The 15,169-nt window shown below is 42.8% G+C and overlaps 1 protein-coding gene and 1 long non-coding RNA gene across 2 annotated transcripts in view; both read right to left on the minus strand.

Annotated features, from left to right (window-relative positions):
* Nucleotides 1–864: 864 nt before the first annotated feature.
* On the minus strand, nt 865–10,670 carry LOC306923373. Its single transcript, XR_013790054.1, has 3 exons — nt 10,515–10,670; nt 10,194–10,304; nt 865–995 (listed from the first exon to the last, which is right to left on the minus strand). It is a non-coding gene; the product is annotated as an uncharacterized lncRNA (long non-coding RNA).
* A 4,107-nt stretch (nt 10,671–14,777) lies between these two features.
* The window catches only part of LOC306922824 (PDZ domain-containing RING finger protein 4), a 167,228-nt gene continuing 166,836 nt past the window's right edge, over nt 14,778–15,169 (minus strand). The window contains exon 11 of the transcript XR_013789969.1: nt 14,778–15,041. The gene's annotated coding sequence lies outside the window, so the exon portion shown is untranslated. The remainder of the gene's footprint in view (nt 15,042–15,169) is intronic.

Raw genomic sequence — 15,169 nt, forward strand, 5'->3', positions numbered from 1 at the left:
CAGTGGAATTTCAATTGACTTCTATGGGCTGGCATGCAGTACACTGGTCTAACGGACCAGAAGTGGGGCCGCTGTCTCATTTGGGGGCGTGGAATTTGTAGTCCCCGTGTGTCTCTATAGGGGTTCTCTCCAGTGTGAATTCTCTGGTGTGTTTTAAGGTTCCTCATTGTAGAGAAGTGTTGTCCACACTGATCACATCCATAGGGTTTCTCACCACTGTGAATTTTCCTGTGTTCTTTAAGGTGTGTCATTTGAGAGAAGTGTTGTCCACACTGATCACACCCATAGGGCTTCTCTCCAGTATGAATTCTCTGGTGTATTTTAAGGTGTGCCATTTGAGAGAAGTGTTGCCCACACTGATCACATACATAGGGTTTTTCTCCAGTATGAATTCGCTGGTGGATTTTAAGGCTGGATATTTTATGCTTAGACACTTTTCTTTGTTCATTCACCTCTGGTAGAACAGGGAAGCCAGACTGATGATGGATCACTGAATTGGAAACAAATACAAAGGAAAGAATGTTTAGAGGTACTCCATGGCACCAACATTTCAGAAACGAATGTGAAGTTAATGTACACAATTATCAACTCTTCCAGTCATTTATAATTTGATTCTACAATTGTTGTGCATTTTACCAAAAGAGACAAAACAGTTGTCGACACTAATAATAAATCAAATAAACATGACTCGATAAATCATCCTTATCATATTCTGTATATCCATATAGACATAGTAAGTAACTTAGTGTTTAGATAAAAAACATCCTTATGACTTGGTGTAAGTAACTTACAGAGGTCCTGATGATTAAAAACAACATCCTCATGACATGCTGTATATCCATATAGACACAATCAGTAACTTACATAGGTCTTCATGATCATTGGGTCCTCCCTGTTGAGCAGAATTGTTCCTGGTGGGGTTGAGAGAGTTCATCTTCAGCTGAAGTCTGGAGTCTGGAGTCCACAGTCAGATGTGATCAGCAATGATTGATATCCTGGAGGAGTTGTGGAGAAATGACAACTACAAACTCTCCTTATACTAGAGAGCCTGAGGTGGAACCACTAACTGCTTGGGATTGATTGGCCAAAGAGTAGAATAGAATCATGTCTCAACCAATCACAAAGTGCTACATGTTCTCCAACCCTGTCTGACTCCTCCCCCTCAACAAGGTCATGCTCCATACAACATTCTAAACAAAAACAAAACATTGTATAAACTACGAGCTGTGGGACGTCTCCTTCCTTTACAAGCTATGCAACATTCTAGAAATAAACTGGTAACTGAGATTTATTTGTAAGGTTCATAAACTGAATTGGAGACCTGTCTCCAATTCACTTTGTGTTTAATATGAGCGAGTTTCTATAAATGGTAAATGGTGCATTTATATAGCGCCTTTATCCAAGGCGCTTTACATAGATTGTGCATTACATTCACCCATTCATATGTAGAGGGTTGGAAATAGATTAAAGAAAGAAAAACAGTTACCCCTATTTAATTTTCATTGAGTTTAGTCATTCTTTTCATTTTCACAGAAGGTAACAGACATTTGCATTGCCTTTGCATTGGTGATATGGTTTCAGTGTGGTTGCTGTTTCACACCCAGGCCGCTAGAGGGCGCCTGCGGTTTTGGGATCATTATATGCTATGTTCCTGCGGAGATTTCTCAGAATAAATCCAGCAGTGAAAAGAGCGACATATAAACAGAGCCTGTTGTCTTTTCTTATACATTCTACAGGTTAGTAAAACGAATATAATGATCAGAATATGAATGATATCAATGTTAAACATGTATGTGTTGTAAAGGGTTGAACTAAGTTCATGTATTGTCTCAAGGAAATACGTTTTGAGGAGTTTTGTACAACACTGCAGGTTTGTGCTGCCTAGCTAGGTGGCTAGGTGGTAGCTAGGTGGTAAACGTGTCCCATACTAATACTGGTGTTACTGTTAGTATGTTATTGTCACATGTTGGACAGACACTAAAGCATAAATGGTAAACCATTATTATGAATGCAGCCAGTAATGTGTTCAGCAATGTGTTAATCATTCTGTGAGGAATTAATGCTGTTACTATACAGGGGTGTAATGACCAAATGTGTTTATTTTGAGAGAACATAATATTGTTGGTTATCTGAGAACAAGGAAACGTGACAAATGAGGTTTATTGCATAAAAGACAAGCTGTTTTCTTATTTGTGTTTTGGTAATGTATTCACATGAATACAGTACAACTAAGTGCCTTCATTGTTTTCTAAATGAGAAACTGGTTTGGAGAGAAAGCATTGTACATTTTGGGTCATGTGTATTTTTGTTTGATAAATACTGCACTGTATTGATTGGTAATACTGGGAAGGAATTGCTGTGTTAAAGGTGTTCAAGTGGCAAAGCCAGAAATTGAATAATGAAGTGACTGTTATGTCATATCATTTTGATATTTGAAATGGAGAGAATAAATCCAGCAGTGAAAAGAGCGACATATAAACAGAGCCTGTTGTCTTTTCTTATACATTCTACAGACTCTGGTTACCCGCCCTCTGACCCCTAGCGGAGGCGGGCAACAATTTGGGGGCTCGTCCGGGATTAGCGCCTCCTGGTGGACGTGTTAATCATCTCAGAACTACGGGATCCTAGCCAGTGAATTGAGCAACAGACTGCAGGTGTCCAGAGATGACTGCTCTACGAAACCTGCGGTGGGAAATACAGCAACAGCTACACAAGCTGACCAGCTCTGGCAACACGGACATACTCTACAAGCTTGCAACTTCATGCCACGGTGAGGCGGAAGAAGAGGTGCCAGGCGAGGAATCAACCGAAGTGGAACTCTTTGACTTCATTGTTGACTTTTTGAGAAGTAAACGATTGAGGAGCCAAGAGGACCAAGGGATGGCCTGCCTGCATGCCTTCCGTGACCTCATTTATGAACTGCAAGCTCCACAGGCAGTGACAGTGGATGTACATTCTCAAAGTCATGCAGCTGATAATGGACAAGGTCTAGAGTCTGAAGAAGAGGACCCTGATCCGGTGCCAGAGACTGAGTCAGTAACGGTGGCACCAGTGTTGAATAAGACCACAGCAGCAGTTGCTGATCAGGTAACCGGTTTGGTCAAATTATCGGATTTCGCAGCATTCCTGCCGCGCAGAGAGTATAAGATTCATGGTGGTCAAATTTCTGATTCTGATTCTGACTTGAGTTTTAACAATCTGTGTAAACAAATTGATGAAGGTCTTGCTGAAAGGTTCACAGAGGCGGAGATCATTAGAACAGTGCTAAAGATAATTAAGCCTGGTACCTTCAAAGACATGCTCATTACCAAAGATAGCCTGACTGTGGCTGAGCTAAAGCGTTTTCTCAGAGCACACCTTAGAGATAAAAGCAGTGCCGAATTATTTCAGGAGCTCAGCAACGGAAAACAAAATGACAGAGAAAGCCCACAACAGTTTATGTACAGGTTAATGGGATTGAAACAACGCGTACTGTTTGCTTCCAAACAAAATGCAGGATTTCAGTATGACAGCAAACTAGTCCAGTGTGTGTTCCTTCATTCCCTTTACCAGGGTATGAACGAGAAATACTCTTACATCAGACGGGATATCAAACAACACATCTCAAATATGAGTATTACTGACGACTTCTTCTTAGAAATTATAACTATGTCAGTGAGTGAGGAAACTGAGAGGCAAAGCCGTTTGGGTCACACACATAAACAAAAAGCAGTCAGTGTCAGTGCAGTACAGCAGGACAGGGAGAGACAGGATGATGTTCAGATGCAGGCAGAAGTCCAAGCTAATCGCACTGCCATACATGAGCTAACAGCACAGGTCTCATCCTTAGCCAAGAGTTTAGAGAAGGCTCTCACCCCTGCTGTAATGAGTGTAACCCCAGAAAACACCCCTGCCACCCTATCACACTCAAAACAGTTCCCCAAGCAGGACAGTAGAGGCAAATGTCAGCAGTGTGTAGCACAAAGGAATGATAGCTGCAACCACTGTTTTCGATGTGGACAAGAGGGACACAGAGCGATTGGTTGCCTCCTGAAAAACAACCAGTCGGGAAACCGAACAAGGTCACTGGGGAGGGACCACCAGTGACCCTAGCTAGTATAGAGTCCCCCGTCACAGCAAACTCCTGGCCCAAAAATAAAACATTGTCATCTACCCAGTCACCCAACCTTCACGGTACAGCCAAAGGAAAACGTGTAGCCAAGCTGATTGGTGGGAGATGTATGCTCAGCTGTTATTTAAATGGGGTCAAAGCTCAGATGTTACTGGATAGTGGAGCACAAGTCAGTATGGTGGGAAAGTCCTGGGTGGAAGAAGCCTTGCCGAATGTCAAACTCCAACCCCTTGAAAGCCTTCTGTCAGACAAACCACTCAAACTCACAGCCGCTAATGGGACAGCTGTACCATATGATGGGTGGATTGAGGTCCTTTTGGAGATCAAAAGTCAAACACACGGACATGTCGCAATACATGTACCGATGCTTGTGAGTCAAAGTTGTGCTACTAACCCACTGCTAGGTTTTAATGTGATCGAGGAGATCATCATGGAGAATGAGGAACAGCCAAATAACATTGGTCTATTGGACTTATTATCGGAGGCCATGAGTATCCAGAGGCACACCGTCCAAACTCTCGTCTCTACTATTAACGACATGTCATTTGAGGAAGAACAAGTAAACCCTGTGTTGAAAGTAGGAAAGAGAGGGCTTACGGTCCAAAGGGGCCAAATCGGTGAGGTAAAATGTCGCCTCCGAATATGGTCAGAGGGAGGGACTATGTTATTCGAGCCAACCGTGGAGAGCAGTTTGCCAGAAGGGTTGGAGCTGTTTCCTGCCCTTGTTGACGTGTCAGCCGGTGCCTCAAAGATAGTGAGAATACCAATACAGAACTCCACACTGCATGACATCTTCTTGCCCCCCAAAACAGTTCTGGGTTCTATTGAAGAAATGAGAGACCTCATACCTGTGACTATTGTCTCTGCTCCCCAGACACCAATCAATCAAGACAATGACACTCTCCTGTGCTCAGCTCAAGTAAGTGCGGCCTCTGAGCATGAGGACACCCATGACAAATGGCACCCACCAATAGGATTAGACCATCTTAGTGAGGGTGAACAGAAAGTTGCTCGCCAAATGCTCTACGAAGAATCTGAGGTGTTTGCGCAGGAAGAGGGCGACATTGGCTGTATCCCTGATTTAAGACTGAAAGTCAACACGGTTGATGACAATCCAGTTCAGAGGAGTTACAACTCTATTCCAAAACCCTTATATAAGGAGGTCAAAGAGTACGTGCAAAATCTTCTGGTCAGAGGCTGGGTCCGGAAGTCGACATCTGCCAATTCCTCTCCTGTGGTTTGCGTGCGCAAGAAGGACCAGAGCCTGCGCCTGTGTGTTGACTTTCGCGAACTGAACCGTAAGACCATACCGGATCGTCACCCCTTGCCACGAATTCAGGATCTATTGGACAGTTTGGGAGGCCACTCGTGGTTCTCCATACTGGATCAAGGCAGTGCCTATCACCAGGGATTTGTGAGCGAAGAATCTAGACATCTCACCGCCTTTAGCACCCCCTGGGGGCTGTACGAATGGGTGCGAATACCCTTCGGACTGACGAATGCACCTGCTGCATTCCAGCGTTGTATGGAGGGAGTGTTGGAGGGCCTTAGAGACGAGTGCTGTGTGCCTTACCTAGACGACGTTTTGTGCTACTCTAAAACCTTTGATGAACATGTCAACCACCTCAGACAAGTACTCCGCCAGATGAGACAACATGGCCTCAAGCTCCGTCCAGCTAAATGTGAACTGTTTAAGAGTAAAATCAGGTACCTTGGGCGGATAGTGTCAGGGGAAGGGATAGAGATGGACCAGAAGGATGTGGAAGCTGTGATCGCCCTGAAGGAGAAGAAACCCCGCACCGTCGGAGAGCTTCGAACCCTATTAGGCTTCTTGAGTTATTATCGGTCCTTCATCCAAGACTTCTCACGACTGGCAAAACCCCTGTACGAACTTCTCCAGAGCCCAGTGGAGACCAGCAATACCAACAAGCTCCAGAAAGGGAGGGGGAAATGTCAGTTGAAGAAGGGCGACAAAGGTCAACTTCCCTCACGCACACCCATTACTTGGACTGCTGAACACCAGAATGTGGTATCAAGGTTTGTGGAGATGCTGACCAACCCTCCCATCCTAGCTTACCCAAACTTTGACCTTCCATTTGTTTTGCACACGGATGCATCAAACGAAGGCCTAGGAGCAGTATTGTACCAACGCCAGGACCACAAACTACGTGTCATCGGGTACGGGTCCAGGACATTAACACCTGCAGAGAAAAATTATCACATGCATTCCGGTAAACTTGAATTCCTGGCACTCAAATGGGCCATCTGCGACAAATTCCGTGATTATCTGTATTACGCTCCAACCTTCACGGTCTATACAGATAACAACCCTTTGACCTATGTCCTAAGTACTGCCAGGTTAAATGCTGTGGGACACAGGTGGGTTGGTGAGTTAGCCGACTTTCACTTTGACATCAAGTATAGGCCGGGGAAAATGAATGCAGATGCTGACATGTTGTCTAGGTACCCCGTGAGCCTGCACTATCAAATGGATGAGCATACAGAGACAGTGTCACCGGAGGTGGTGTCGGCAGTGTGGCAAGGAAGTAACGCTGTCCAAGACAATGATATCCCGTGGGTGGCTGCACTGCAACTTAATTGTGAAGAGGAGAATGCTGTGTCAACGGATAGCATCTCTAGGGTGATGCCCAAAGACATCAAAGCTGCACAACAAGCAGACCCAGCAATCAAAGAAGTTGTGTCCTTGAAACTCAGTACTTGGATCCCCAATGAAAAGGAGAAAAAAAACATGGGGAAACAGACGAGACGACTGCTATGTGAGTGGAACAAGCTAGAGGTAAATGAGGGGATACTCTACCGGAAAACCGACCAACACAGACAACTGGTCCTGCCTGAAAAGCTAAAACCTATGGTGTTGAAGAGCTTGCACAACGACATGGGACATGTAGGTGCTGATAAGGTGGTACATCTTGCCCGTGAAAGGTTTTATTGGCCCTATATGCAGCAAGACATTGAGGACTATGTGACAAAGAAATGTGCCTGCATCAAACAAAAACGTCCCAATGTCCCACAGAGAGCCCCGATGGGATCCATCACAACTAGTGCCCCGTTTGAGTTAGTCTCTATTGACTATTTACATCTGGAACCCAGCAAGGGAGGATTTGAGTACATCCTCGTCATTGTCGACCATTTCACGCGCTTTGCTCAGGCGTACCCAACGAGGAACAAATCAGGGAAAACAGCAGCTGAAAAGATATTTCAGGACTTTATCCCTCGTTTCGGGTACCCGGAGAAGCTCCATCATGATCAAGGTCGTGAGTTTGAGAATAACCTGTTCCAGAGACTGCAGCAACTGGCAGGAATTGCCCATTCACGGACCACTCCTTACCATCCACAGTGCAACCCAGTGGAAAGACTAAACCGCACACTTCTCCAAATGTTACGCACTCTACAGGAGGAAAAGAAGAGTGATTGGAAAGAGCATCTGCCTCACATCGTGCACGCCTATAACTGCACGAGGCATGACGCAACGGGATACTCCCCGTTCTTCCTCTTGTATGGCCGGCCTCCACGGTTACCAATTGACTTGATCTTTAGCTCCAAGGAAGAGACTGAGGTACGAAACCCTCAGACCTTTGCACATCAGTGGGCAGAAAGGATGCGGGCAGCCTACCAAATCGCTTCTGACAACAGTCAGAAATCTTCAGCGAAAGGCAAGAAACAGTATGATCGAGGCGTGAGAGGTGTTACTCTTCGACCAGGTGACAGAGTACTGGTGAGAAATCTCTCAGAGAGAGGAGGCCCAGGTAAACTACGTGCCTATTGGGAGAATGTCGTACATCACGTGGTGGAAAGAGTGGGAGATGGGCCAGTCTATAAAGTACAAGCAGAGCGAGGTAGCAAAGCCCCGCGTGTACTTCACAGAAACCTGCTGCTTCCAGTAAATGACCTACCTCTTGAAGAAGAGTTCCCTGTGGAAGGAAAGACGAAACAAAACAGACAGAGACAACCTGAAAAAGATATCGACAGACCTGTAACAGATAGCTCTGATGAGGAAGAAGAGTACACTTACCGTCATGACCTCCGGAGCAGAATCCCATGCTTTAGACTTGTACAGCCTCAACAACAAGCACCTGTCATGCCACAGCAAAATCGTCGGGAGCAGCCTGGGCTCCGTGCCACAGCCAGAGAATTCTCTCCTGTCAGACAAGTAGCTGAGGGAGCTCCGGACAGGGAGGAGGCCCCAGAGAGGCCAGAGCTAATAGAGGGAGAGCCTGATCGAGTGGAGGAGATGGACGACATTGAGGAAGAGCCTGATCAAGTGGAGGAGATGGATGACATTGACGGAGAAGGAGAGGACGTGAGAAGGTCCCAACGCAGAGGGAGACCGACGGAAAGACTCACATATGACACTCTCGGTCAACCATCTTACCGACATTGGGGTGCAGATGTGAACACCCTTTTTCCAATCCACCCAGCAGTAGCGCCACACTTTGCGCCATTCCCCTACCCAATCCAGCCCCAGTCTTACTGTTACAATTGTGGCACTCTCGTACGTTAGATACGAACACAGTAAACGTCAGGAGACATTCTTTTAAGTGGGGGAGAGTGTAGAGGGTTGGAAATAGATTAAAGAAAGAAAAACAGTTACCCCTATTTAATTTTCATTGAGTTTAGTCATTCTTTTCATTTTCACAGAAGGTAACAGACATTTGCATTGCCTTTGCATTGGTGATATGGTTTCAGTGTGGTTGCTGTTTCACACCCAGGCCGCTAGAGGGCGCCTGCGGTTTTGGGATCATTATATGCTATGTTCCTGCGGAGATTTCTCAGAATAAATCCAGCAGTGAAAAGAGCGACATATAAACAGAGCCTGTTGTCTTTTCTTATACATTCTACAGGTTAGTAAAACGAATATAATGATCAGAATATGAATGATATCAATGTTAAACATGTATGTGTTGTAAAGGGTTGAACTAAGTTCATGTATTGTCTCAAGGAAATACGTTTTGAGGAGTTTTGTACAACACTGCAGGTTTGTGCTGCCTAGCTAGGTGGCTAGGTGGTAGCTAGGTGGTAAACGTGTCCCATACTAATACTGGTGTTACTGTTAGTATGTTATTGTCACATGTTGGACAGACACTAAAGCATAAATGGTAAACCATTATTATGAATGCAGCCAGTAATGTGTTCAGCAATGTGTTAATCATTCTGTGAGGAATTAATGCTGTTACTATACAGGGGTGTAATGACCAAATGTGTTTATTTTGAGAGAACATAATATTGTTGGTTATCTGAGAACAAGGAAACGTGACAAATGAGGTTTATTGCATAAAAGACAAGCTGTTTTCTTATTTGTGTTTTGGTAATGTATTCACATGAATACAGTACAACTAAGTGCCTTCATTGTTTTCTAAATGAGAAACTGGTTTGGAGAGAAAGCATTGTACATTTTGGGTCATGTGTATTTTTGTTTGATAAATACTGCACTGTATTGATTGGTAATACTGGGAAGGAATTGCTGTGTTAAAGGTGTTCAAGTGGCAAAGCCAGAAATTGAATAATGAAGTGACTGTTATGTCATATCATTTTGATATTTGAAATGGAGAGAATAAATCCAGCAGTGAAAAGAGCGACATATAAACAGAGCCTGTTGTCTTTTCTTATACATTCTACAGACTCTGGTTACCCGCCCTCTGACCCCTAGCGGAGGCGGGCAACACATACACCGATTGCAGCGGAAACCATGCAACTACCAACCAGCACATCGGGAGCAATTTGGGGTTCAGTGTCTTGCCCAAGGACACTTCGACATGTAGACAGGAGGAGCCGGGATTCGAACCGCCGACCCATGGATCATTGGATGACCTTCTCTACCTCCTGAGCCACAGTCGCCCCTTCTATTAATCTAATAGGAATTTACACAAGCATCGCTTTCTTGAAAAAGTATGATAATAGGCATAACAATATTATATCTGCAATAAATAGGGCATCATTGCTTTCTGCAAGAGCGGGCTCCAATAAACTGTTAGATATATATATTTATTTAGAATCTCACTTGTCCCTGTTAAGGCCTAATACTAGAAAATTATGTTCCTGCCAAAATGAAATGGTCACTTACCGCAGGGTCCGAAGTCAAGGTTTTTTCCTACAGTGTAGCGGACCCAGCTGGCCATGAAAGGTTGAAGTCTGAACTGATGATTTGAAGTTGCTTTATTCATACAACGTATAACTGTACAAGAAACAGGCATAAAATGTATCATAAATCAGACAATAATCCATACACATCAAATATCAGCAACAAACATTCCCATAAACCATAATTACATATCCCATACAATCCATACAGTACACAGCTTAAAATTACCATATCAAAACGCAATATAAAAACCACAACAATAAACCTTAGACAATATATCACAAGAATAAGACTTCGATTCACCTTGTCCCCTTTCCAGCTGGGTGCTAAAGTGGCATGTGCTTCACTGCTTGGATGTCCATTTGTTCCATAAAGTTCAGCTTTTGACCGTCAATCCTTTCAATTGGCCTTCCTTTCCATAAGCCTTGCCCAAACCTTCTATATTAAGCACAATTTGTGTACTGGTCCCATAGTGATGCCGTTTTCGCTCCTCTACCACTGAGGCTGTTTTATACTCTACTGTTGCTATCTGCAGCACCATGCTGGGCGTCAGCAGCACCACAGGTGAACTTGATCAACCTAATCAGTGCCCATTGATGTGCTTCTGAAGTTTGGACAGGAAACTAGTCAAATAAAGGTCTGTGAGACCCAACATGGCAGGAATCCCATCCTGGGATCCGTTACATACAGTATTGTCCAACTTCTCCAATCTATTGCCCCATCCAAAACTTTATTATTTGTCATTTACACAAGTGCCTGGGCAGCTGCGTCACGAGATATCAAATATGGCTTGGGAGTCAGCTGACGAAATAACATTCAATTCAATTCAATTCAATTCAATTCAATTCAATTCAATTCAATTCAATTCAACAGGAGTATAAAGCTTTTTTGAAACAAATAGCAGCACATTCTTTTGCAGTCACTTTGGGACAAATGGCAGCATTTTTCTCAGGACTATTTAAATAGTATACAGAAAACTCAGATTTAAGATCTGTTTAAAGGTATAGCAGCTCTGTTTACATGTGCAAGGTCCAGCGGTCTACTTGGTATATCCTTATGGTGGTTGTATTCCATTGGCTAACCTTCTTTTGTCACAACAGTTCACAAATATTGCTGCTGTGTTTGCACATTGTTGTATTTTTCCCAATAGGTATGGGAGTTTTTGTTGTTGTCATTTGTCATAGTTTCAAACTCACGTTGGGTGTGTGTAATCTGTGGGAAGTACAGTATGTGTATGTGTCTCTGACCTTCAACAACATCCCCAAACATATAAGCTCTAGTCTCTACCTGTGCTTAAACGTGGAAGACGCTGCATAATCAAAATATAAAAATCAATGATCAGAGTGGAATCTTACAGAGCAGCAGAGCTACAGGCTAATCTGTCTGCATGGGACATTTGCAGCAGTAGTATAGTAGGCGCAGGCACAGCTAAATCTGGCAAGATGATTTTTTATCGGATATCTTAAATACATTGAGATTGAGCTAACAGTTGAGTGTATGTGTAGGAATGTTTCAGATGCTTTGTTTATCAGTTACGTAAAGTAAAACAAACACGTCAGATCAAACGTCGTCTATCAATCACATATCATATGACAACTACCGGAACACACTGACACGGAAACGCCTAAAAAGGACCTCTACGGTGGATTTTTATGAAACAAACACTTTGCAGATAGAAAGTTTGGATGTATGGGCTCTCAATGGGAAGTTGCACCTAGTTAGCACCTTGCTGGCAAGATGGCCGCGGTCTGAATATAGTCCATAGGAAACTCTGGAGTACAATAAGTACATTCACCCCCCTACCCCCCCCCCCCCCCCCTCCCCTCATGTTGCGTATATGCAACTCTTACGTTTTAACCCTGAGACTTCTCAGTCTTTATAGCCTCACCTGTTCAATTATTAGTAGGCCTACTCATTACCTTTTTTTGTCACAGCCCACATCATGGTCACATGGTAGTGGTACACTGTTTGCTTCAATACTTGAAGCATTTGTGTTGCAAAAAACATGATTAATACTACTTACCTTATGGATTATGATATTATTTCTGTAACGTTTGGGAAATGTTTTCTTTGTTTATTTTCGCTAGTCGTGTATCTTACCTCTGTATCACCATGGTTCATATACTCAGCCAGTTCTATTGCATGCTCTTCAGTGAAAATTTAGAGTCGTCATGCACAAACTTGGGAAAACAAACTCAACCTTTTTTGAACCAACAATCTTCCAAGTGTGAGTTCTAAACTCAGTCTCTGCCGTTCCAGTCATGTACTGTACACTCTACCACCATGTTTCACTCTTAATTAACGGGTCGTGCTGCTGCTTCCTGCAGCATGTGCACATTCGAAACAGGTGGTATGCAGTCCCATTCAGTGACTTTGACGAGCGCTTCCAAACTTCAACACTTAAAAAAAAGAATCACCTGCACAGAATTTCCTGACCGAAACTAGCTCATAACATGTCTACAGTGGATTTTTATGAAACACACGCTAACTTTTTGTGTTTTGTCGTAAATTAATGTCCTCCTTGATCATACTACAGCATCACACAAAAGCATCAAAAGTAACAGAACCACAAGCTCGAAATGTGGCACGAGGTGACATGCTTTGAGCTTTTTGATTTGGAATCCTGCAGCGTGATCTAGTATGAGAGTGATGACGCTAGCGTTACTCCCATTGTAATAATTGAATGCGGAAGTGCTCATTCTATCTCAATGGGACAGTTCCAATGTTTGGAACTATAGCCCATAGCGCCCCGCTTTGTGGCAAGATCAAATCGTGTCGCGACTCTCTTCTTCTACGGCTCTGGAATCCTGAAAATAACTGTTTTGGACTTATGGTTTCCACCCGACAGAGACAGAGACAATTTCTAATATCTGTGGTATGTTGCACTACAGGGAACTTTGCTCCTTTTATTTCTGGAAGGACTCTGGAAGAATTCAATAATTTTGTATATTGTACAAGTTTTCAATTAACTGAGACCCAGGAGCAGTCTTGAGGCAGTATGCATGACCGTTGAACATTCATTCTTAAGATAAAACAGAGATCAGAATATCCCAGTAGCCCTCCCACGCATATGACAGGACCATAGAAATGATTAAGTGGTTGGTACATTTTAATGAACAGAAAGCCATCCGAGTGGAAGGTGATTTTAATTGAAATCTCCATCTGTTTGTTAGGAGTTAACATGTTCACTGTGGAAAATATAAGACAATATTTTAAGTGTGAAAGTGTTAAATGAACAAGTAACAATCGTTCTCTCTCACTTTTGGCTGACGGTTCTTCAGGTTAATGAGTTGAATTTGCATAATGTGCTGCAAAGCTGTTACTGTTTCTTGACACCATTTCTAACACCATACATGAGAAACTATAGTAAAATACGCACATCACTTCATGGAGGTGCTGGGTTCAAAAAGTAACATAGGAAAAGAGAGGAACCCGCACACTCATATGCTCCGAAGGATACGTTTATTGACGACGTTTCAAGCCAAGGCTCTTTATCTGGTCAAACTCTTTGACCAGATGAAGCTCGAAACGTCGTCAATAAACTTATCCTTCGGAGCATATGAGTGTGCGGCTTCCTCTCTTTTCCTATAACACCATACATGACACATTTTATCGAAACTAAAGCCTGATTTATATAGACACGCTGTGAGCTGGTAGATCTGCTATTTTAAAGTTTTGGTAAATTAACCCCATTACCTTTTTGACGGATGACACCATTTTGTGATGGTAAATTATACATCATTACATCATTCTGACACAGCCATAACCACAAGGAGTTCCCAATAGGGAGTGTGCCTGACCTCAATGTGAAGGCTTGTATAGATTTCTGCTAATTTGGAAAGTTTTGGTACTTTTCCCTCAAATGTTTGAAAGATTTCTAAAAAACGAATTATAATTCTATAGGCTCATATAGCCTGGTATGGCAGCGGCTGAATTGTGTGCACTGCTCCAAGCTTGAGGTGCAGAGTCTGCAGACCAGTGTTATTTTTGGCAGCAAATTTTGTCGACTAAATATCATAAGATTTTAGACGACTAAATCTAGTTTATTTAGTCGACTAAAATGTGTTTTGTCGGGCCTTGATGCCGTCGTAATGACTGTTTTTACACTTGCTGAAAATAAAACAACGCGTTGCAGAGCTTGTAGATCGGCTATTTTCAGCATGCAACCAAGTGTAAAATGACTTATATTGGATCTCTTGTCCACTAGTCCCTTCTTAACATTTTAGTCTAGTTTTTATTTGTTGACGAAATTGTCAATATATTTAGGGTTAGTTTTAGTCATCATAGCTTAGCTTTCATTTAGTTAGTTTTAGTTTTCGTCAGTGGAAAAAGGTAGTCGACGAACATTTTTCGTCTTCGTTTTAGTCGACGAAATCAACACTGCTGCAGACTTGCCCAACTAGTTCACAAACTGCTACCTGGAATAAGATCATAATCATAGAGCATATAACTCCCATATATGGTATATCACATATGATTTAAAAACAGACTTTTAAAAAAAAACCAAACAATAATTTATTGTCATTTCTTTTTCAATGATCACAATTATCACACATTTTACCTGGCTACAAATGTGCCAACTACGGATTACTTGAAATAAGACCATTGGACACCGACTTTAAACAAATACAAGAATTGGTTTAAAATTCCAAATGTACAGTATTTTCCAGTAAAAAGTAGGCATTTGGAATGAGCACGCTGTACATGTAACTGTAATATGTTGACAGGTGGAAAGTAAACCCAGTGTCACCAATGGACTGAACTACATGTTCTGAGACCTGCTCAGCAGTGATCGTTTGAACGCATGAGTTTGAGATCAACACCATAGACCTACTGTAGCATCCCTATTCTGTGGCAAACAGTTGAGATCAACACCATAGACCTACTGTAGCATCCCTATTCTGTGGCAAACAGTTGAGATTAACACCATAGACCTACTGTAGCATCCCTATTCTGTG

This window comes from Electrona antarctica (assembly GCF_951216825.1).
Source record: "Electrona antarctica genome assembly, chromosome: 5".
In the NCBI taxonomy this organism is placed as follows: domain Eukaryota; kingdom Metazoa; phylum Chordata; class Actinopteri; order Myctophiformes; family Myctophidae; genus Electrona; species Electrona antarctica.